Source organism: Bos taurus, chromosome 3 (genome assembly GCF_002263795.3).
Source record: "Bos taurus isolate L1 Dominette 01449 registration number 42190680 breed Hereford chromosome 3, ARS-UCD2.0, whole genome shotgun sequence".
Lineage (NCBI taxonomy): Eukaryota > Metazoa > Chordata > Mammalia > Artiodactyla > Bovidae > Bos > Bos taurus.
Genome location: NC_037330.1, coordinates 31,759,040 through 31,784,380, shown reverse-complemented (window position 1 = coordinate 31,784,380; position 25,341 = coordinate 31,759,040). Strand labels below are relative to the sequence as shown.

Below are 25,341 nucleotides of genomic sequence, written 5' to 3'. Positions count from 1 at the left end.
TTCCATGTTTTGGCAATATGAATAATGCGGCCATAAAAATCCATATGCAGGTTTTTGCATAGACATGTTTTCCAACTTGTCTGGGTAAACACTAAGGAGCACAATATCAGATCACATGATAAAAGTATGTTTAGTTTTACAAGAGCCTGCCAAACTGTCTTTCAGAGACAGTGCAGTTTTGCATCCCCACCAACCACCAGCATCTGGTGTAGTCAGTGCTCTAGATTTTGGCCATTTACTGTACGTGTGGTAGTGCTTCACTGTTGCTTTAACTGGCATTTCCTCAATGATGTATGACATAGAGCATATTTTCATGTACTTATTTGAAAATCTGCATATTTTCTTCAGTGAGTTGTCTTTTGCCCTTTTTTAATCTGATTTTTCATTTTCTTATTGCTTCATTTTGAGTTTGTTTCTATTTTCTGATTAACAGTTCTTTACCAGATACGTCTTTTGCAAATAGTTTCTCCCAGACTCTGGTTTGTCTTCTCATTCTCTTGACAGTGTCTTCAGCAGAGCAGAATGTTTTCAGTTTAACAAGGCTTAGCTTACGGATTCTTTCTTTCATAGTTGTGCCTTTGCTGCTGTATCTAAAATCTCATCACCATACCCAAGGTCATCTAGATTTCCTCCTATGGCATCTTCTGGAAATTTCATAATTTTGCATTTTACACTGAGGTCTATGATCCACTTTGAGTTAATTTTTGTGAAGGGCACATGGTCTGTGCTAGAGACTTTTTGCATGTGGATGTCCAGTTGTTCTAGCACCACTTGCTGAAATGATTGTCTTTTCTCCATTGTATTGCCTTTGCTCCTTTGTCAAAGATCAGTTGACTATATTTTTGTAGGTCTTTTTCTTGGCTCTCTTTCCCGTTCTATTGATCTATTCATTTGTTCTTTTGCCAATACTGTGCCGTCTCAATTACTGTAACTATATAGTAATTTCACGTAGTATCAGTCTTCCAACTTTGTTCTTCTCTTTCAATGTCATGTTGGCTATTCTGGATCTTTTGCACTTCCACATAAACTTTAGGTTGTTGACAAAATAACTTGATGAGATTTTGATTGGGATCATTTTGAGTCTACAACTCTAGACAGAAGAATTGATATCTTGACAATATTGAGTCTTCCTATCCATCAACATGAAATATTTTTCCACTAATTTATCTCCTTTTTTATGTCTTTCATCAGAGCTTTATAGTTTTCCTCACATAAATCACATAAATATTTTTGTTAGATTTATTCTCAAGAATTTAAGAATTAATAAAAATATTAATATTAATTATTAAATTAATTAGGATTAAAGGTCTAAACGTAAGACCAGAAATTATAAAACTCCTAGAGGAGAACATGGGCAAAACACTCTCCGACATACATCACAGCAGGATCCTCTATGACCCACCTCCCAGAATATTGGAAATAAAAGCAAAAATAAACAAATGGGACCTAATTAAACTTAAAAGCTTCTGCACAACAAAGGAAACTATTAGCAAGGTGAAAAGACAGCCTTCAGAATGGGAGAAAATAATAGCAAATGAAGCAACGGACAAACAACTAATCTCAAAAATATACAAGCAACTCCTACAGCTCAACTCCAGAAAAATAAATGACCCAATCAAAAAATGGGCCAAAGAACTAAATAGACATTTCTCCAAAGAAGACATACAGATGGCTAACAAACACATGAAAAGATGCTCAACATCACTCATTATCAGAGAAATGCAAATCAAAACCACTATGAGGTACCATTTCACACCAGTCAGAAATGGCTACGATCCAAAAGTCTACGAGCAATAAATGCTGGAGAGGGTGTGGAGAAAAGGGAACTCTCTTACACTGTTGGTGGGAATGCAAACTAGTACAGCCACTATGGAGAACAGTGTGGAGATTCCTTAAAAAACTGGAAATAGAACTGCCTTATGATCCAGCAATCCCACTGCTGGGCATACACACTGAGGAAACCAGAAGGGAAAGAGACACGTGTACCCCAATGTTCATTGCAGCACTGTTTATAATAGCCAGAACATGGAAACAACCTAGATGCCCATCAGCAGATGAATGGATAAGAGAGCTGTGGTACATATACACAATGGAGTATTACTCAGCCATTAAAAAGAATACATTTGAATCAGTTCTAATGAGATGGATGAAACTGGAACCTATTATACAGAGTGAAGTAAGCCAGAAAGAAAAACACCAATACAGTATACTAACGCATATATATGGAATTTAGAAAGATGGTAACAATAACCCTGTATACAAGACTGCAAAAGAGACACCGATGTATAGATCAGTCTTATGGACTCTGTGGGAGAGGGAGAGGGTGGGGAGATTTGGGAGAATAGCATTGAAACATGTATAATATCATGTATGAAACGAGTCGCCAGTCCAGGTTCGATACACGGTACTGGATGCTTGGGGCTGGTGCACTGGGACGACCCAGAGGGAGGGTAGGGGAGGGAGGAGGGAGCAGGGTTCAGGACGGGGAACGCAGGTATACCTGTGGCGGATTCATTTCGATATTTGGCAAAACAAATACAATATTGTAAAGTTTAAAAATAAAATAAAATTTAAAAAATAAAATTAATTAATTAATTAATTAATATTAAATTAAATATTAAATTTAATTTAATAATAAAAATTAAGATTATTACTAATATATAGAGAAACAACTGAGCTTTGTATATTGACTTTGTATCTTGCAACCTTGCAATAATTGTTATTTTAATTCCAGGAGCTTTTTGTTGATTCTTTGGAATTTTTTACATAGATTATCATTTTATCTTCAAAAACTGACAGTTTTATTTCTTCCTTCCCAGTCTGAATACTTTTTATTTCCTTTTGTCTTATTGCATTAGCTAGGATGGGCTTCCCTTGTGGCTCAGCTGGTAAAGAATCTGCCCGCAATGTGGGAGACCTGGATTTGAATCCTCAGTTGGGATGATCCCCTGGAGAAGGGAAAGGCTACCCACTCCAGTATACTGGCCTGGAGAATTCCATGGACTCTATAGTTCATGGGGTCCCAAAGAGTTAGACACGACTGAACGACTTTCACTTTTCGCTTTTCCAGTACAATGTGGAAAAGGAATAATGAGAGGGGGCATCCTTGTCCTGTTACTGGAATTATAATTTAAATGATTCCATTTAATATTCTTGGTTGGCTTACTAGCCATAACTCTGTTTTATTATTTTATAACAAAAGATTTGCAAAATACAGTCCACCTTCAAATAATATTATACCATTTAACACATCATATAATGACCTAGAGACACTATATATCCATTTTCCCCTCCCTGGCCTTTGTGCTATTGCCATACATTTTACTTGTGCAAATGTTATAAACCTTTCAATACATTGCTATTATTTTTGCTTTCCAAAGTCAATTATTTTAAAGAGCTTTTTAATAATAAAGAAGTTTTTTTATATCTATATTTACCATTTCTACCACCCTTTGTTCCTTTGATTTCTGTCTTGTATCATTCTCCCTGTAGAAATTCCTTTAACATTTCTGGTTGTACAGGTCTGCTGATTGTGAATTCCTTCAGTTTTTGTATGCCTGGAAAAGCTTTTTTTTTTTCTTTTTTTTTTTGAAAAGCTATTTTTGAATTATCTGCAAGTTATTTTTTAAAAACATTTTTGCGAGGTTTTGACAGATTTTTTTCCCCACATTTCAAAGATTTTGCTCCATGGTCTTGTGTCTCATTGTTCCTGACATTCATCTTCTTTCATTCTTTGTTGCTCAATATGTAATGTGTCTTCTTTTTTTCCCTTTCTGGCAGCTTTTAAGATTTTATCTTTATCTCTGGTTTTGAGCAATTTGTTTTTTGCTGTAATTATTTATGATTGTTTTGCATGGGGTTCATTAAACTTCTTGGGCCTGTGGCATTATAGTATTCAGCAAGTTTGGAAATTTTCAACCATGACTTTTTAAACATTTTTGCTGTTTATCTCTCCTCTCCTTCAGAGTCTCTATTCACACGTATATTGGGCTGCTTGAAGTTGTACAACTTACTGATGTTCTTAAATTTTTTAACATTTCTTTCTCTCTGATTCATTTGGCATCATTTCTATTGCTAGACCTTCAGGTTTATTGCTCTTTTATACTGTGGTATCTAATCTGTTAATCTCATCCAGTGTATTTATCTTTTTTGTTTTTAATATTTTTTCATTTACTTTATTTTTGACTTTTTGCCATAACTTCATGACAAATAGATGGGGAAACAATGGAAATAGTGACAGACTTTATTTTCTTGGGCTCCAAAAACACTTTGGACAGTGACTGCAGCCATGAAATTAAAAGACGCTTGCTCCTTGGAAGAAAAGCTATGACAAACCTAAACAGCGTATAAAGAGCAGAGACATCACTTTGCCGACAAAGGTCTGTCTAGTCAAAGCTATGGTTTTTCCAGTAGTCATGTATGGATGTGAGAGTTGGACCATAAAGAAAGATGAGCACCAGAGAATTGATGCTTTTGAATTGTGGTGTTGCAAAAGACTCTTGGGAGTCCCTTGGACTGCAAGGAGATCAAAACAGTCTCCTTGCAGTCTCCTAGAGACTAAACCAGTCTGCTTTATTTTCCTAAAGGAAATAAGCCCTGAATATTCTTTGGAAGGACTGATGCTGAAGCTGAAGCTACAATACTTTGGCCACCTGCTGTGAAGAGCTGACTCATTGGAAAAGATTCTGATGCTGGGGAAGCTTGAGGGCAGGAGGAGAAGGGGATGACAGAGGATGAGATGGTTGGATGGCATCACCAACTCGATGGACATGAGTCTGAGCAAGCTCCAGGAGATGGTGAAGGACAGGGAAGCCTGGCATGCTGCCAGGGGTTTGCAAAGAGTCAGATATGACTGAACTACTGAACAACAACATTTTTGGCTTCACTTTGGCTTTGCATAGGCTTTTCTCTAGTTGCAATGAGCAGGGGCTTGTCTCTGTGAAGCTCTCTCCGGTTCTCTCCCGGCTCTCTTCTGCAGATTCTAGCCACCTTGTCCTCCCTAGGCTCTCCACCTCTGTTCTCCTCAATCATCAGGCTCTGCCTGGATTTCTCCTCCCTGCTTTGAAACCTAGACACTCTCCCAGAAGTAAGCTGGGAGTAACTGTGGAGCTAACTTCATTTGTTTTCCTTCTCTCAGGGACCACTGTCTTCACAGCTTGATATCCAGTGTTCAAATATTGTTGTTTCATATATTTTATTTGATTTATTACTCATTTCTGGCAGGAAACTAAATCTGCTTCCTTTCACTCCATCTTGTCTGTAATTAAAAGTCTATTATGTATTTTTATATGGGTTGTGGGGTGGGGGAAGTATAAAAATGCTATCTTTGAAAACATATTTCCATACATAATAAAAATTCCATCCATTGCAGAGTTTGGTCTTATAAAGGTCAACCAGCTTTAGAAAATCACTTCTTTAACAGAATGCTCCCAAGTTGCCTTTGTAAATGCACTCAGTAGCTTGCGTAAAGATTGAAAACCTGAATTCAAGTAGCATAAATAATCATTAAGATCATGTACTTCCCTGGTGGCTCAGATCTTAAAGAATCTTCCTGCAATGCAGGAGACCCAAGTTCAATCCCTGGGTTGGGAAGATCCCCTGGAAAAGGGAATGGCTACCCACTTCAGTATTCTTGCCTGGAGAATGCCAAGGACAGAGTGGACTATAGTCCATGGGGGTCGCAAACAGTCAGACACGACTGAGCATGAGCACGCATGCATGCATGTGGATACACGGGGATAACCCTCTTCTAGGGCCTCGTGGTATTTAGTAGCTGAGTAAATATAGCTTCCAAAGTTTCCATGTGCAAGTGCCATTCACACATAGTAAGGCAGAGGAGAATCTGAGGTGTCAGGCAAGGTACAACTCTGCATTTATGCTGCAGCTCTGACCACTTATTAAGGAGCTACTTGATTAAAAATATAGTTCCCGTGTATAACCACAGCTTCCCAGAAACTAGCTATTTTACACATGGTGGTATATATATGTTAGTGTTACTCTCTCAGTTTATTCCACCCTTTCCTTCCCCTGCTGTGTGCACAAGTCCGTTCTCTATGTCTACTCAGTGCTCTGCGATGACCTAGAGGGGTGGGATGGGGGCGGGGAGGGAAGCTTAAGAGGGAGGGAATATATATATACTTAACAGCCAATTCACATTGCTGTACAGCAGAAACAAACATTGCAAAGTAATTATCCTCCTATTAAAAAAAGGAAACACATAGTTCCTATTTGCATTTGAAAGGGCAATCTAGCATATTGTATAACGTGTATGGTTAATATATGAGTTTACCATCTTTGGAGTTGAACAGATCTGGGTTCAAATCCCACCTCTGCCACAACTGAGTGGCTTCCCAGTAAGACTCCTAACTTCTCTGAAGATCAGTTGCAGCCACTTGTAAAATGATGCAATACTCTCTATTGCAGCATTTTGTTGTGAGAAATGTTTAAGTATGATTTCTGGCACATCATATTCACTTAGTAAATACAGCTATAATTAAAGTTATGCTAGCTATCTGAGGATGAAACAATGATCATAGGAAGAAGATAGAAAGGTGGGACCTCTTCTTACTTGTCAAGATGAAAATATGTCATACTCTAAGATGGAATCCATCCAATCCAGTCCTAAACTTTTTTTTTAGGAGGGGAAAAAAAGAAACAAAGAAAGTCTCATGTACTGTACTCCAAAATTGTCAGAAACATCAGCATCTCAAGTTCTCAAGTGAGAATGGCTATTTTGGCTTTTCTTTGTTGTTGTTTAGTCCCTAAGTCATGTCCAAGTGTTCTGCGACCCCATGGACTGTAGCCCGCCAGGGTCTTCTGTCCATGGGATTCTCCAGGCAAGAATACTGGAGTGGCTTGCCATTTCCTTCTCCAGGGGATCTTCCCAACACAGGATCAAACCTGCATCTCCTGCATTGGCAGGCAGGTTCATTACCTCTGAGCCACCAGGGAAGCCCAGTTCTTTAGAGGGTAGCTTTTGCAGACACAAAAGTGCTCCCAACACCCGGCCCTGGGAGTCACTCAGGGCTGAGCACCACCTGTCCACTGTGTATCACGAAGGCCTGATATGAAAGGCAACTGCATGCTTCTTCCTCCAGAGACCTTGGCTTGAGCTCAAGAGAAAACGTGGAGGAGCTAATAGCAGGCCTGGCAAAGGAGCTGCTGGGGTCTGCTGGAACACGGCCACCTCACAGAGGCTTGTCTCCAGGCCAGCAAGGTGTCCCAGCAGCTGAAACCTGATCCCTTCCCTCTCAGGCTGCTGTGGTTGCAGGCGGCCCTGTTTATCCGTCTGTTTTTGAATCAGTCTGTTTTGGAATTTTTCAGAGACTGAGAGCCCACTTCTGCTTTAAAACAGCAACCTTTCCTTTAAACCAGAACACTGGATCTCAGGGTAGAAACAACTGTGTTATGCGTTGGAATTCTCCACGGGACTCTCCAGCCATCCACCAAAAGGACAATTACCGGTTAACTTAAAAAATGTGTAAAATATTTCATTTCTGTACATGGAGATGACAGGTTTTCCCCTCTGTTGAGGCCTTATATTTAAGTGTGGCTCATTAGTCAACAGGGTTAGATGCCCAAGCTTCTCATCACACCTCCATGCACCGATTTCAACTCCTTGCCTTCTTTGTTGCTTCAACTGGCTCCTCAGTCATCTTTCTCCCTTTTCTCTCTTTTCTTCTCTTCAATATTTTTTACTGTAGTAAAATACTCTTAACATAAAATTTACCATCTTAAGTGCATTACCGTTTTCAAGTGCACAGGTCAATAGTGTTAAATACATTTACATTGCTGGGCAACCATGCCATCACCCATCTCCAGAACTTTTCATCTTGTAAGATGGAAACTCTATACCCGCTAAGCAACAGCTCCTGATTCCCTCTCCCCCTAGCCCCTGGTGACCACCACAACACTTTCTGTCTCTATGAACTTGACTTCTCCATGTATTTCACATCCCCCCTTCTCTTAAAGTCACATCCATACTCTTTCCTTTTTACTTATAAATCCAGTGCAGTTCCCATTCTCTCCTCTAAAAACAGAATCTTCTTAATCTCTTCTCTCGATATTGTTGTTGTTTAGTTGTTAAGTCATGTCCAACTCTTTGCAACTCCATGGACTGTAGCCCACCAGGCTCCTCTGTCTAGGGGATTTCCCAGGCCAAAATACTGGAATGGGTTGCCATTTCTTTCTCTATGGGATCTTTCAGACCCAGGAATCAAACGTGCCCCTCCTACACTGCAGGCAGATTCTTCACCACTGAGTTACCAGGGAAGCCCGCTTTCTCTTGACTAGGCTACTTCAAATTCAGTGGTTGTCTGCAGCTCTTAAAGGTTTTTTAAACTGTAATTAATTGGACAGTGTAAGAATAATGCCCCAAAGTACAGCTGTGTGTATTATAAAAATAAAATTTCCTCTCCTGTCCCTCATCCAACCCCAGATTTCCACATCTTTGCTAACCATTGTTAACACTTTGCTGTGTATTTGTCTAGAAATGTTCTCTGTTTCCAAGGCATTTAGAGTATTGCATTCTGGTTAACAGTAGACACTCTGGAGCCAGGATGCCTGGGTTTGAATTCTGACTTTGACACTTAGCTGAGCAACCTTGAGCAAGTTACTTAACTTCTCCATACTTAGATTTCTTCATATAAAATTGAGCTAATATTAGTATCCATTTTATAGGAATATTTGAAAGATTAAGTTAATAAGTGTAAAGCACTTTGAACAATGCTTGTGTATAATAAGCATTTTTATTATTGTTATTATGTGTATGCTTTTATCTTTGTAACATAGAGTATACAATGCATATTGTCCTGCAGGCTTATTTCACCTAATGAACACACCAAGAGTAACTTTCAGTATTAATACAATCTCATTTGTTGTAATGACAGCATATTGTCCCACAGAATGGTTGCAAGAGTTGAAGTTGTTTTTAAATCCAGGGTACAAGAGAGAATATCATGGAAATGTATATATTTCCATATGTAAAACAGATAGCAAGTGGGAGTTTGCTGTGTGACACAGGGAAACCCTGGGTTCTGTGACAACCTAGAGGGGTGGGGTGGCGAAGGAGATGAGGGGTGTTTCAAGAGGGAAGAGACATATGTATACCTGTGGCTGACTCATGATGATGTATGGCAGAAACCAGCACAGTATTGTAAAGCAATTCTCTTCCAATAAAAGAAAAAAACCTATAGAGTACACAACCACATTCCACAGAATATGTCCCAAGATGGGGTGTGGGGATGACATATCAGAACTGAGGTTTGCTTTTGTCAATGCTGAGTTCCTCAAGGGCAGGGCTGGTTTCCTTCTGTGATCAGATAGCTGGTGATGGCACTCTCTCACTCAGAGAGGTTTGGCTTTCACAGTTGCTATTCTTATTGATCAAATCTTATAAGTGTGTCTCTCCAAACATGGCCTTCTGGCAGACCCTTAGAAAGGAAGTCATCTCCTTCCCACCCCTCCCCATGACCTGGAGTGGGAAGGACTGAGCCCTTAGGGAAATGCTATGTAAAACCTGGCAGGAAGAGAGCATTTGAGAGTACATGAGTGATGTGAGGAAAAAATAAATAAACTTTATTGTGAGTGTGTATGTGTGTGTAACAGCACGTGTAGCCTTGATATCATGACTTCTTCCCTTCCTCTCCACCCCTATTTACTCTCCCATGATTTTCTGCTCATCTTATGTTGGGGAACCAGAGTATAAAGGCAATGACTAGTCCAGTCCTGTAACTAGAACAAAAATACAACATAGCTGTCAGGAAACCAAGAGGCATGTACATTAGGGAAACACACTGCTCACAGGAAATCAGTGTAATGTCCAGCTCTAAGGGGGCTTCCCTTGTGGCTCAGCTGGTAAAGAATACACCTGCAATGTGGGAGACCTGGGTTAAATCCCTGGTTAAATCTCCTGGGTTAAGATCCCCTTGGAGAAGGGAAAGGCTACCCACTCCAGTATTCAGGCCTGGAAAATCCCATGGACTATATAGTCCATGGGGTCACAGAGTCGGACACGAATGAGCGACTTTCACTTTCACTTCCAGCTCTAAGGACTGTGTTTGAGAGCCTGGCTCAGTTACCTATCAGCTTCATAATTTAACCTTCCTGTGTCATGGCTTCCTCATTTTTAAAAGTGACAAAGATAATAATATCTATTTTATAGAATCACTTCAAGGATTAAATGAATTAAATTTGTAAAGACCCACACCAGTGCCTGGCACGACATGGAATGTCAACTATTATTATCCTGCGTGTCATTGTATTCTACTACCCTCATCTCTAAGCCCCAATTTCCTATAATGTGAATTCCTTAAAGTTCATCTATTTGAAGAGAAATCACATAAAAACTACAAAGGTTTAGCAGAAGAAATAATTTATCATTTTAGAAATTTTTCACCAAAGAAAGGGTCAGATCCCATTTCAGGAAACATCTGATTAGATCCTATAAAGCAGTAGGCACAGAAATACCTCTGGACTTTTGAAATCAGATGGGCATTTATTCAACACATTCCTGTACAGGGTAGTTTACAAAATTAAGCTAACACAGCAAAAGGACCCAGCACTGCAGGAGCTCACCCACCTAAAGTGGTCATCAGAGGCAGGGCACATGTTCAGGTGAAGGTAGAGGGTTTCATGTTCCTTGTTTTACTGAAAGTCATTATTCACGTATTCACTGAAGCCTCATGCTAATGAGAGCTGGCAAGTCCCGCTCAGGATATGTTTCTTGTTTTCTAGACTTTAGGATATGGGACTGACTAGCATTTTTCTCTCCAGACCAAAGTGTCCTGTGGGGTGTCTTTAAAAGAGGAGAACCAAAAAAGAATAAAAAAGGATGCTGGCCACTGAGCTCTAGAAACCCAGCTGCCTCCTCCCAGCTTCTGGACACACAACGGTGTCATTGTGTACGGAGAAAAAAATTGAACTGGAGCTTTCCTGCAAGCATTTTTGAACTTGGACCTCCAGTGCATAGCTTAGCAGCCAGCTCCCGGCCCAGGCACCCCCTCCTTTTCTCCCCTCTCCTTTCCATCTTTGCAAGAGAATTTAGTTCCATTTAAGTCCAGGGGACATGGCAAAAACACACTCGAAACGCCACTTCCATTTTTGGCAATGGGATCCTTCAAACAGTGAGAAACAGCCCTTCAGCTCGCTGGCCCTTTTGATTCTGTAACTCTTACACTAGTTTCCTCTGCTCACTTCAGAGAGAAGGGGCGGATCTGATGAGTTGGGGTTCATTTTTTGAATTGCTTTCTGAGAAAAAAGATAGCAGCAAAAAAGAACAGTCACTGATTCTTAACGCTGGAAGGGTGTTATCTAGCTACCAATCAATTTCCACGTTCTTCAGAGGAGGAAACTGAGGCCAATGAGGTTAACAACCCGGGCAGCACTTTGAGCAGTAGCTCCCAGACAAGCCATCTTAGGACACGGGAGATACTGAAAGCCACACCCTCATGCCCCCATTTACTTGCATTACTAACTTCCCGTCAACACTTATTGGTAAATTGTTACATACTGAGTCCTGTGTTCAGGAGGAGGCAAAAGTCTACCCTGCAGGAGTTAATGGTTTTACAGAAAACAAAAAAATTCTGTAAAGCAATTATCCTTCAATTAAAAAATAAATTTTTTTAAATCTCCTTTTCTTTGAATTCACTTTCTCTCTATCTCATTCCTGTCAATAAAATAATAAATCACTCGTTTTGTCCCTTTGGTTCAAAATTTTAGAGTCATAGTTATTCATTAAATATTCCATCTTTGTTTCAGTGGACATTTGTCATCTACCTTGAGCCCAGCACTGTCCCTTTCCACTGGGACACCTTCTTTTTCTCTCTGTTCCTTCTGTTATCACCCCAATCCAGGTTTTTCCATCTTCCAATTGACTGGTATTTGCAAGAACTACCCAGCTACCTCCAGGCCACCCTCTGTCTCCAGAACATCAAGTCTGGTGAATTTTCCAAATGTTCCTTAAACAGTCACTTGTTAAGTCATCTTTCTGCTCCTCAACCTACAGTTGCTTGCTTCCTATTGTCAATCAATTCAGGGCCAAATTCTCCCCGCTGGTTTTCAAATCTTCCTACAATCACCTTATCTACCCAAATTTATTTCCCCTTCATTCTCACCTAGCTCTTATTTTCTTTAGCAAAATTTCACTCCTTGTTCCAGACCTGGGATCAAGTATCATCTACTCTCTGAAAAGTTCCTCTTCCCCAGCATCACAGCAATCACTCCCTCTTAGACCTCCCTGGGCACTCACCTCTAGTACAAGACTACTCAGATTGCCGCACGGTTATTTGTTCCTCGGCTATATCCTTACCTGGACTCTGAGCTCTTTGAACACAGGGCCCATCCTTTTGATATCCTGTTCCAGTGTCCAGCAGAGCAAAGGTGCTCAATAAATGCCGTGAATACAATGAAGGAATAGCTCCTAGAGCAGCACCGAGTGCACTGCAGGTGCTTAGTGAAGACTTGCTGAGCACTTGAAGGTAACCTGACGTCAGACCTCAACATCCAGTGATTCAGGCAGGGATGTAAATGGCAATTATGACATCGAAACTATGTTCATAACAGCATTGTTGTTTAAAGGGAAACTTCCCTTTTGGGATAACCTGGGCCAAAGAGGCTCAAGGTTCAAGCAGCATTTTTAAAACTGTTCCAAGGACAAGCTGCTTTGGGACACGGGAGAATTATCCTTTCAAGGGGAAGGTTCCCTTTTTGACGTATTATTTTAAAGAGTTAAAAAGATGGGAGTCTGAACTCACTCACTAATGCTAAGGAATAAAAATATTATGTTTCCAAAGGAAACAATCTCTCTTCATCAAGTCTAAGAAAGACATATTTAACTTGAAATTAATACATTTTAAGAAAAAGTAAAACAATATAGTTAGCAACATGAGACAACATGAGGGCTATGATAACTTGGATAAGAATAGATGTGATCTTTTTCACTGAACCCCTTTAATAGCTATATATTTACTCAAGAGGGTGTTTATTATTCAAGATGTTATCCCCATGCCCTTACTACCAGAATGGCCCTCTTGCTATTTTCTTTACTTTCCTTAAATACCTAAGCATTTAAAATTATCAATGACTTGTTTGCTGTTGGTCAGCTCATACAGCATTTTCACGATTTTTTAAAGTTTATTTTTGGCTGCACTGGGTCTTCATTGCTGTGCATGGGCTTTCTCTAGTTGTCATGAGCGAGGGCTACTCTTCATTGTGGTAGTCTACCTCTGCTTCATATTGTCCTAAATGCACGCGCTTCTCCTTGTGTGGCTTCTCTTGTTGCGGAGTGCGGGCTCTAGGCACACAGGCTTCTGTAGTTGCGGTGCATGGGCTTGGTAGTTGTGGCTCTGGGGCTCTAGAGATCGGGTTCTGTAGTTGTGGCACACGGATTTAGTTGCTCTGTGGTATGTGGGATCTTCCCGGACGAGTTATTGAATGGGTGTCTCCAGCATTTGCAAGTGGATTCTTATCCACTGTGCCACCAAGGAAATCCTTTCACAGTGTTTAAGAGAATGATTGAATCAGAAAATTTAGCATATCACAATGATACCATGGATGATGCCAGCCATTAAAAATATACTTCCCATGATAAGCAGAAGACTAGAGCAATGTCACTGGAAAATTTAATTTGTTCTTCTCAAATAGTTCTTGTATCAGACATGATCAAATACATATTTATGGACAAGATGCTGTGCAGAAAACCAAGCAGTACCTGAGCAACTCCTTGCTGTCAGGTTGACCAAATACAGGAGGAGAATTGGGAAGTTCATTACTCACACCCTTCATGCATCTACAGAAATGGCAAGGTCTTTCCATTACCAGGCTCATTGTTTGGATCCACCTCATGTCTGTGTGTGACTGACTCTGAGAAGGCTGTGAGAAGGAGGTTCTCAGTGAAGATGTCTTTTTTTCACTGGAACTGCTGGATCAGCCTGCTCCCAGCACCTGGCCCTGCCTAGTGCGCAGCACCTACTGCTACTTCATATTTGTTCTAAATGCCCTGGCTCATTTCTGATCCCAGGAACCAAGCTCACTGGGTCTCCTTCGGGTTTGGAACTATACTATCGACAAATAATGCTGAAGCTGAAGCTCCACTACTTTGGCCACCCTGTGTGAAGAGCCATCTCATTTGAAAAGACTCTGATGCTGGGAAAGATTGAGAGCAGGAGGTGAAGATGGCGACAAAGCACAAGATGGTCCAACTCAAAGGACATGAGTTTGAGCAAACTCCCAGAGATAGTGAAGGACAGGGAAGCCTGGCATGCTGCAGTCCATGAAGTCACAAAGAGTTGGACACAACTTAGTGACTGAACAACAATAACAATCTATAAAATAATTGCAGCATCTACAGTCATTGAAATGCATTTGGAGAAACCTTCTCAAGAGTTAAAGAACTGAAGTTTAATAATAAAAAAAAAGTTTTTTAAGCTTTTCTTTTTTTTCATCCAAATGCACTGGAGAATTAAAAAAAGAAAACTTCCCAGGACCTCTGGCTTTCCTCCAGGAAAGGACTACCACACCACAGAGGAATTGGATTTTTGCCTATTTGCCTTTGGAATGACCTGTAATTTATATTCTTTTCAAATAGATGCCCTGCACAATGATCTGGCAACAGGAGCATTTTCCCAGTCTATGGTACAGAAGTCATGTGATAATCCTTTGCAAGAGTCCATACATTCTGCACCCTAGTGAGCCTGATCCTCAAGACCAGTGCTGAAGGGTTCCTCCCACGCGAGGCTTTCTTTGGCAATGCCAGTACTATCCCACTCTCAGCAGCAGGCCCTTGCCCTTAAGACACAAAATTTCCTTCAGTTCTGTTAAATTAATTTTAACAGATGTTACCTATGTGCCAAAAATTGTATTTAGCCACTGGAAGTTAAACAAAAGAAGACGATCTGGTCTCTGAGCTTGAAGAGCTTATAAACAATTGCTATACAATATAATGTCTTAACCAAACAACACAGAACACTGTGGGTGGAGGGCATTGGAACTCAGAGAGAATCATAACCTGACATGAGGCTTTGGGAGTTACTTCTCAGAGAAGATGACATATAAGCTGATATTCTTAAAGGAAGAACTAGGGGGTGCCAATCATGAAAGGGTGTTCTTGGCAGAGTAAAGAGTATAAGCGGAGGACAGCAGTATAAAGAGAATGGGCTGTGATAAGACACACACACAGTTGGGCATTAGTTGAGAAGTTATAAAATAACTACAAAATGGAAGATTGGGACAGAGATGAGACAAAAGGGAGGGACAATTTACAGAAGAGAGGATATGGAGAACCTTGGATGCCCTGTTAAAGAGTTCAGACTTTATTCAGTACATAATGGGTACCCATTGGTGAGTTTTGTTTTGTTTATATAGGGTGTTGTTTGACTGAACAGTATTTTTAAATTTCTTTTAATGTTTTATTGTCAATAAAATTAGTATTCATTATTTAAAAAAAAAAAAAAAGCTAGGAACAAAAACCCTCAATAGACAAAGTAATCATGACAAAAATTAAAATTTTGGAGGTGTCACACTTCTTGATTTCCAAACTTAATACAAAGCTATAGTTATCAAAATATTGAAGTACTGGCATAATAACAGACATATAGGTCAAGGACAGACACTTTCTGTCAAGGAACAGAAAGTCTAGCAATAAACCCTCACATATAGGGTCAAATGAAAGGCTGTGGAGACCATTCAATACAAAGGACAGTATTGTTAGCAAATGGTGATGGAAAAACTAGTAAATAATCTGCCTACCAGTGCAGGAGATGCAAGAGACCCAGGTTTGATCCCTGGGTCAGAAAGACCCCCTGGAGTAGGAAATGGCAACCCACTCCAGTATTCTTGCCTGGAAAATTCCATGGACAGGGGAGCCTGAGGGCTACAATCCATGGGGCCGCAAAGAGTCAGACTTGACTGAATGACTGAACACACACACACTTACCTTACACTATAATACTAATTCAAAATGGATCAAAGATTTAAACATAAAACTAAAACTATGAAACTCTTAGAAGAAAACATAGGGAAAAGCTTTGTGACATTGGATTTGGCAATGATTTCTTGAATATGACACAAAAGCATAGGCAATAATGTAAAAAATGGCTAAATTGTACTACATCAAACTTAAAACTTTTGTGCATCAAAAGACACTGTCAACAGAGTAAAAAGGCAACCCATGAAACTGGAGAGAATTTTTGCAAATTATATATCTGATAGGAGGTTAATACATAAATATATAAAGAATTCCTACAACTCGGCAACATAAAAACAAACAACCAAATTAAAAAATGAGTAAATTGAATTGAAAACATTTCTCCAAAAAGATATGCAAATGGCCAATAAGCACATACAAAGATGCTTAACACCACTAATCATTAGGGAAATGCAAGTTAAAACCACAGTAAGATACAACTTCATATCCAGTAAGATGTCTATTACCAAAACAAAACAAGCAAACAAATGAAGAAATCAGAAAATAACAAATGTTGGTGAGGATACAGAGAAATTAGAACCCTTGTGCATCGCTAGGATTGTGAAAAAAAGTATGATGGTTCCTCAGAAGATTAAAAATAGAATTACCATTATCATCCAGAAATTCCACTTCTGGTTATATCCCCCCAAAAGAATTGAAAGCAAAGATTCAGGCAAATATTTGTACACTCATGTTCATAGCAACATTACTTACATTAGCCAAAAGATAGAAGCAACCCAAAGGTCCCTCAACAAACAAATGATGTGCATACAATGGAATATTATTTAGCCCTTAAAAAGGAGATTCTGATACATGCTGCAATTTGGCTGAACCTTGAGGATATTATCCTGAGTGAAATAGGCAGTCACAAAAAGACAAATATTATATAGTTTCACCGATGTGAAATACCAAGAATAATCAATAGTCAAATTCATAGAAACAGAAAGTAGAATGGTGGTTGCCAGGAGGTAGGCAGAGGGAGGAACAGGGAGTTGGTGTTGAATGGATATGGAGTTTCAGTTTGGAAAGATGAAAAAAATGTGGACATGGATGGTGTTTAGAGTTTCACAACAATGTAAGTGTATTACTGAACTTCATTCTAAAAGTGGGTAATATAGTAAATTTTATTTAACCTTTACCTCAGAAAAAGCCCCTAGAAACACAGAAAAGCAAGAAAGCTACTCATGGACTTCTGTGGTGGTCTAATAATTAAGACTCCACCTGCCAATGCAGGAGACATGGGTTCAATTCCTGGTCCAGGAAGATTCCACATGCCATGGGGCAACTAAGCCTGTGCACCCAAACTACTGAGCCCATGCTCTGCAGCAAGAAAAGCCACCACAGTGAGAAGCCCATGCACCACGACGAAGAGCAGCCCCTGCTTGCTGCAACTAGAGAAAGCCTGTGTGCCTCAGGGAAGACCCAGTACAGCCAAAAATAAATAAACAAAAATGTAAAATTCAGCCATATCTCTTTTTTAAAAAATAGTTACTCATAACCTTACACAATATTCCCAATCTCCAGTACCAAATATAACACTTGAGTAGTGAATGGGAGAATACACGAAGTGTTTCAGTTTGAGTCTGAGGTAGTTTCCTCCAACTGTAGAAAGGAGGATGGCTTTAAGCAGGACAAAATGAAAGGCAGAGAGAGAGGTTAGGTAGTGAAATAAAGCAAAAGATAAGGAAAGCTTGAACTAGGGAAGCACTAGTTAACTGCTGAAGAACAGACATATTAGAAATATACTTAGGACTTGAAGAGTGAGCAAGAGCTGATGAATGACCAGTGACAAGGATGGAGAGGAAGACATCCAAGTACCCAGTTTCAGGAATTTACTGACTAGGGCACCATTATTTAAGACTGCATACACAGAAGAACAGAAAATATAATTTAATTAGAAAAATTTAAATGTAATATAATTTAATTAGAACTTGAAATATTTGAAAGAAAAATTTGATAATTGGGAATGTGATTGGGGTGGTCTGTAATTTGTTAAGTTGGTTAGAATAACTATTTCCCAGGACTCTCTTCCCTGCGTGTTTCTGGTTAGGGTAGCCCACTGGGACATGTTGCGCGAGCGTTGGAAGGTGGAGGGGAAGCAGAGCCATAATGTTTGGATTTACAAAGGGTTGGTGCAGGAGGCACTGCTGGAGCTCATGCGCATTAGTTCTTATCTGGGAGCTCAGAAGGAGCTGGCACCCTTTGTCCTGGCGCTAGACATTCGCCTGACTGAGCAGTCAAAACAGCTGAAGATCAGGAGGAGGCGGAGCAACTGCAGGACTGGATGCTGGTCTCAGCTGGGGAGATGAGCACCTAGGAAAGAGCCTAAGAGGTATAAGACTGCAAGAAAAGAACAGCCTCACAGAGGCTGAGGAAATCGATCTATCAAGACGCTGGGAGTGACTGCAGCAAACCTGGGTCAACCGAGCTGGAGAATTTGGTTAAATCAGACTTGAAATAGACAGGAACAAGGCCAATGCCTTCAAAAGAAACATTTAATGAGGAGAAGCAAGATGTGAAATTTTATGAAGTCTAGTCCCAGAGCAGGGCTTCCCGGGTAGCACTAGTGGTATAGAATCCACTTGCCAATGCAGGAGACACAAAGAGACGTAGGTTCCTTCCTGGGTGGGGAAGATCCCCTGGAGGAGGGCAGAGCAACCCAATTCAGTAGTCTTGCCTGGAGAATCCCGTGGACAGAGGAGCCTGGCAGACTACAATCCACAGGGTCGCAAAGAGTTGGACATGACTGAAGCAACTTAGCATGCACGCACGCAGTCACCAGAGTATGGTCATTCTGTCAGCATTCCTGTCTTTATATTTTTAAATCTAGTTTATTGAAGTATAGTTGATTTATAATGTTGTGTTAATTTCTGCTGTACAGCAAAATGATTCAGTTATACATATATGTATGTATATATACATATATAGTATATATATATGCTATATATATACATATGTATAGTATGTATATATACTTTTTCATATTCTTTTCCATTATGGTTTATCATGGGATATTGAATATAGCTCCCTGTGCTATACAGTAGGACCTTGTTGTTTATCCATTGTATAGTAGCCTACCAGGCTCCTCTGTCCATGGGATTTTCCAGGCAATAATACTGGACTGGGTTGCCATTTCCTTCTCCAGGGGATCTTCCCGACCCAGGGATCGAACCCAGGTCTCCCACAGTGTAGAAAGACGCTTTACCGTCTGAGCCACCAGGGAAGTCCTCATATGATAGTTTACTTATGCTAATTTCAACTCCCCACTTCCATCCCTCCCCTTCCCTCTGCAACCACAAGTTTGTTTTCTATACCTGAGTCTGTTTCTGTTTCATTTGTGTCATATTTTAGGTTTCACATATAGGTGATATCATATGATATTTTGTTTTCACAGTCTCTAGTTTCTCCCATGTTGCTGCAAATGACATTATCTCACTTTAAGGCTGAGTAGTATTACATTGTGTGCATGTATGTATGTATATATATATATATATCTCACAACTTTTTTATCCATTCATCTGTCCGTGGACATTTAGGTTGCTTCAATGTCTTGGCTATTGTGATTAGTGCTATAGTGAACATTGCAGCATTCCCTTTTTTAAATACTTGTTTAGCCTGGGGACCACGCAGAAGTTAGATACGGGAGAAGCGGCTGTGCAGCTCCTTCCTCCCACAGGAGTGGAGAGGACCGTGCTAGGGGAGAGGCAGCAGCCCCAGGGAGCTGCCTGGTGGCCTCTATTTATTTGATGAAGTGCTAGGCACAGTCATTGAGAGAGGAAGTGTGGAGAGTTTGAAGGGAGAAGCAAAGTTAGGGAACAGTCCCCTGGGCATGGGAAAATTTAATTTAAAAAAGTGCGGACTTCACGCAGCACAGCCATATCAATGTCCTTTCGTCTGCGGTTTACAGTGTGAAGGAAGCGTTTCTCTTATGCTCGACTTCACAATACTGGGAATGTTCGACCATATCCAGACCAGTTCCTAGATTCAAAATTTATATGAGTGGTTTTCTTTTTCAGTCACTATGGATAATGAAAAAACAAAAGAGAATTTTCCTGGTCTCTAGAATCTCTGAAAGTATCATTTGAAATTCCTAATTCTCTGAACACTCACACAGAAAAACTAACCAGACCTGCGTTGATTCAACAGTATTGACTCCCACAGTATCTTACCAAGTATTACTTGCAGATGTCTGTTTATTTCACTTGTTCTAGGAGACCTCCAACCAGCCCTGCTGAAGTGCCAGATGAGTAACTGCGTATGTCTATTCCTTCACAAACTCAGTTTCCTCCTGATAAAAGAAAACATAAGAAGTATAATTTGGAATGTGTCGGGAAACTGAAATCAAAAGTCTATTTGCAGATTTCTTCTGTTGGATTATAATATCTGGAACAACTCTAAGGAAATTCTTTATGCCAAATACACACACACACACACACAGCATAGGGTTAAGAATTTTTTGGTAACCCAACTGTGAAATGGAGTTTTTATGGGTATTTTTACTGATGAACCAAAAAACAGCAAACTGAAGTTGTTATGTGTGAACTCAGGTGTATGTATATTATTAAACTTACGATCAGAGAACTTGATTTTGAAAGAAAAACTGAAGAATTTCATTTCCAAGGAGAGTCACTGCTTAGAGGGAAAAATTCTGTGTTTGGTCTCCCTGTTTATGGTCTCCCATCCATTCAACTCACAGCAACTGAAGTGATCTCAGAAACATAATCGGATAACATCACTCTTCTACTTCAAACTCACACTGGAGAGTGTTCCCCAAAAATGTTAGCACAATCATTTCTCGATGTGTCAATGCTTTGAGGAAATTAAAAATAATTTTCCTTCTTTGAAAGACCAGTCCTTACCTTGAAGAAGAGCAAGGGAAAAGTTGTAGCACAAATTGGAAAACTTCATATTAAAATATAATTAACCTATCCCTGTATGTATCTTGCTAACCTACAGTGAGCCATTTTTGGCGTTGCTGGGGTTGTGTTTGTTTTAAAGCATCTGGCCTTCTCAGAGAAAAAGACAGAGACAGAAAAAGTAGGCTATGATCTGCAAGGGAAGTGCCCTTTTCTTGGAGAGGGCTTCATTCTCTCAACATCTACTACATCCTATGCTGGAGAATGCTTAATCTAATGTCTGGCCCCGAACTCTCATTAGACATCTCTCAGAGGTCACAGTTTCCAACCCAAGTTGAGTCTCGAAATTGAAGCCAACATGTTTAAAGTCGAATTTGCCGTTTGTCCTCAAAACTAAGTCTCTTTTTCTAACTTATTCATCTCTATCAAAGTTATTATTCTCTTAATTACCCAGACTTGAAACCTGAAGGGGATTCACTCACCTTTGATTCATTCCTTCTAAAAAATTGCAATCAAATGGACATGACATAAAATTCATTTTCCCAGTTTTCAAGTGTATAACTCAGTAATTTTCAGTATATTTGCAATGTTGTATAACCATTACCACTAATTCCAGAACATTTCCATCTCCCTAAAAAGAAACCCCATACTTTTCAATACCCTCTTCTCCCTGCTGCTGCTAAGTCACTTCAGTGGTGTCCGACTCTGTGCGACCCCAGAGAAGGCAGCCCACCAGGCTCCCCCGTCCCTGGGATTCTCCAGGCAATAACACTGGAGTGGGCTGCCATTTCCTTCTCCAATGCATGAAAGTGAAAAGTGAAAGGGAAGTCGCTCAGTCGTGTCCGACTCTTAGCGACCCCATGGACTCCAGCCCACCAGCCTCCTCCATCCATGGGATTTTCCAGGCAAGAGTACTGGAGTGGGATGCCATTGCCTTCTCTGACCCTCTTCTCCCTACTACTCCGTAATGGGGAAACTACTAATCTACATTCTGTCTCCATGGATTTGACAATTCTGAACATTTCTATAAATGAAATGATAGAATATGTGACCTTCTATATATGAATTCTTCCACTGAGCATTGTTTTCAAGCTTCATCCACATTGAAGCAGTACTTCATTTCCTTTTTTATGACTGAATAATATTCCATTATATGGATATACCACATTTTCTTTATTTCTATTGTTCTGACCATCACCACTATCCATCTCCAGAACTTTTTTCACCTTCTAAAACTAAATTTCATATCCACTAAACAATAATTCCCCATTTTCTTCCCCCCCAGTCACTGGCAACCACCATTCTACTTTTAAGCTCTATGGATTTGACTGTTCTGGGTACCTCAAGTAAGTGAAACCATACAGAATTTGCACTTTCATGACTGCCTTATTTCACACAGCATAATGTCTTTAAGATTCACCCTGTTGTAATGTATCAGGATTTCCTTCCTTTTAAAGACATGTATACATACAATGTATATTAGCTATCCCATGTTGAATGTATATATAGCTATCCCACATTGAAGGTCAAAAGGGCGGCAGTGAGGAGATACCCCTTGTCCAAGGTAAGGAGCAGTGGCTGCGCTTTGCTGGAGCAGCCGTGAAGAGATACCCCATGCCCAAGGTAAGAGAAAACCAAGTAAGACGGTAGGTGTTGCAAGAGGGCATCAGAGGGCAAACACACTGAAACCATACTTGCAGAAAACTAGTCAGTCTAATCACACTAGGACCACAGCCTTGTCTAACTCAATGAAACTAAGCCATGCCCGTGGGGCAACCCAAGACGGGCGAGTCATGGTGGAGAGATTTGACAGAATGTGGTCCACTGGAGAAGGGAATGGCAAACCACTTCAGTATTCTTGCCTTGAGAACCCCATGAACAGTTTGAAAAGGCAAAATGATAGGATACTGAAAGGTCAGTAGGTGCCCAATATGCTGCTGGAGATCAGTGGAGAAATAACTCCAGAAAGAATGAAGGGATGGAGCCAAAGCAAAAACAATACCCAGCTATGGATGTGACTGGTGATAGAAGCAAGGTCCGATGCTGTAAAGACCAATATTGATAGGAACCTGGAATGTCAGGTCCGTGAATCAAGGCAAATTGGAAGTGGTCAAACAAGAGATGGCAAGAGTGAACGTCGACATTCTAGGAATCAGCAAACTGAAATGGACTGGAATGGGTGAATTTAACTCAGATGACCATTTTATCTACTACTGTGGGCAGGAATCCCTCAGAAGAAATGGAGTGGCCATCATGGTCAACAAAAGAGTCCAAAATGCAGTACTTGGATGTAATCTCAAAAACAACAGAATGATCTCTGTTTGTTTCCAAGGCAAACCGTTCAATATCACAGTAATCCAAGTCTATGCCCCAACCAGTAACGTTGAAAAGCTGAAGTTGAACTGTTCTATGAAAACATACAAGACCTTTTAGAACTAACACCCAAAAAAGATGTCCTTTTCATTATAGGGGACTGGAATGCAAAAGTAGGAAGTCAAGAAACACCTGGAGTAACAGGCAAATTTGGCCTTGGAATACGGAATGAAGCAGGGTAAAGACTAATAGAGTTTTGCCAAGAAAATGCACATCTCATATCAAACACCCTCTTCCAACAACACAAGAGAAGACTTTATACATGGACATCACCAGATGGTCAATACCGAAATCAGATTGATTATATTCTTTGCAGCCAAAGATGGAGAAGCTCTATACAGGCAGCAAAAACAAGACCAGGAGCTGACTGTGGCTCAGACCATGAACTCCTTATTGCCAAATTCAGACTTAAATTGAAGAAAGTAGGGAAAACCACTAGACGATTCAGGTATGACCTAAATCAAATCCCTTATGATTATACAGTGGAAGTGAGAAATAGATTTAAGGGCCCAGATCTGATAGATAGAGTGCCTGATGAACTATGGAATGAGGTTCGTGACATTGTACAGGAGACAGGGATCAAGACCATCCCCATGGAAAAGAAATGCAAAAAAGCAAAATGGCTGTCTGGGGAGGCCTTACAAATAGCTGTGAAAAGAAGAGAAGTGAAAAGCAAAGGAGAAAAGGAAAAATATAAACATCTGAATGCAGAGTTCCAAAGAATAGCAAGAAGAGATAAGAAAGCCTTCTTTAGCGATCAAGGCAAAGAAATAGAGGAAAACATCAGAATGGGAAAGACTAGGGATCTCTTCAAGAAAATCAGAGATACCAAAGGAACATTTCATGCAAAGATGGGCTCGATAAAGGACAGAAATGGTAGGGACCTAACAGAAGCAGAAGATATCAAGAAGAGATGGCAAGAATACACAGAAGAACTGTACAAAAAAGATCTTCACGTCCCAGATAATCATGATGGTGTGATCACTGACCTAGAGCCAGACATCCTGGAATGTGAAGTCAAGTGGGCCTTAGAAAGCATCACTACAAACAAAGCTAGTGGAGGTGATGGAATTCCAGTTGAGCTATTCCAAATCCTGAAAGATGATGCTGTGAAAGTGCTGCACTCAATATGCCAGCAAATTTGGAAAACTCAGCAATGGCCACAGGACTGGAAAAGGTCAGTTTTCATTCCAATCCCAAAGAAAGGCAATGCCAAAGAATGCTCAAACTACTGCACAATTGCACTCATCTCACACGCTAGTAAAGTAATGCTCCAAAATTCTCCAAGCCAGGCTTCAGCAATATGTGAACCGTGAACTTCCTGATGTTCAAGCTGGTTTTAGAAAAGGCAGAGGAACCAGAGATCAAATTGCCAACATCTTCTGGATCATGGAAAAAGCAAGAGAGTTCCAAAAAAAACATCTATTTCTGCTTTATTGACTATGCCAAAGCCTTTGACTGTGTGGATCACAATAAACTGTGGAAAATTCTGAAAGAGATGGGAATACCAGACCACCTGACCTGCCTCTTGAGAAATCTGTATGCAGGTCAGGAAGCCACAGTTAGAACTGGACATGGAACAACAGACTGGTTCCAAATAGGAAAAGGAGTTCGTCAAGGCTGTATATTGTCACCCTGCTTATTTAACTTATATGCAAAGTACATCATGGGAAACGCTGGACTGGAAGAAACACAAGCTGGAATCAAGATTGCCGGGAGAAATATCAATACCCTCAGATATGCAGATGACACCACCCTTATGGCAGAAAGTGAAGAGGAACTCAAAAGCCTCTTGATTGAAGTGAAAGTGGAGAGTGAAAAAGTTGGCTTAAAGCTCAACATTCAGACAACAAAGATCATGGCATCCGGTCCCACCACTTCATGGGAAATAGATGGGGAAACAGTGGAAACAGTGTCGGACTTTATTTTTCTGGGCTCCAAAATCACTGCAGATGGTGACTGCAGCCATGAAATTAAAAGACACTTACTCCTTGGAAGGAAAGTTATGACCTAGATAGCATATTCAAACTCAGAGACATTACTTTGCCAACAAAGGTTCATCTAGTCAAGGCTATGGTTTTTCCAGTGGTCATGTATGGATGTGAGAGTTGGACTGTGAAGAAGGCTGAGCGCCGAAGAATTGATGCTTTT

General features: G+C 40.2%; 1 protein-coding gene across 1 annotated transcript in view; it reads right to left on the bottom strand.

The window, feature by feature from the left end:
* TMIGD3 (transmembrane and immunoglobulin domain containing 3) overlaps nucleotides 1–25,341 on the bottom strand; it is an 83,411-nt gene that overhangs the window by 44,679 nt on the left and 13,391 nt on the right. The window contains 1 exon segment of the mRNA NM_001079645.3: nucleotides 20,131–20,249. The gene's annotated coding sequence lies outside the window, so the exon portion shown is untranslated.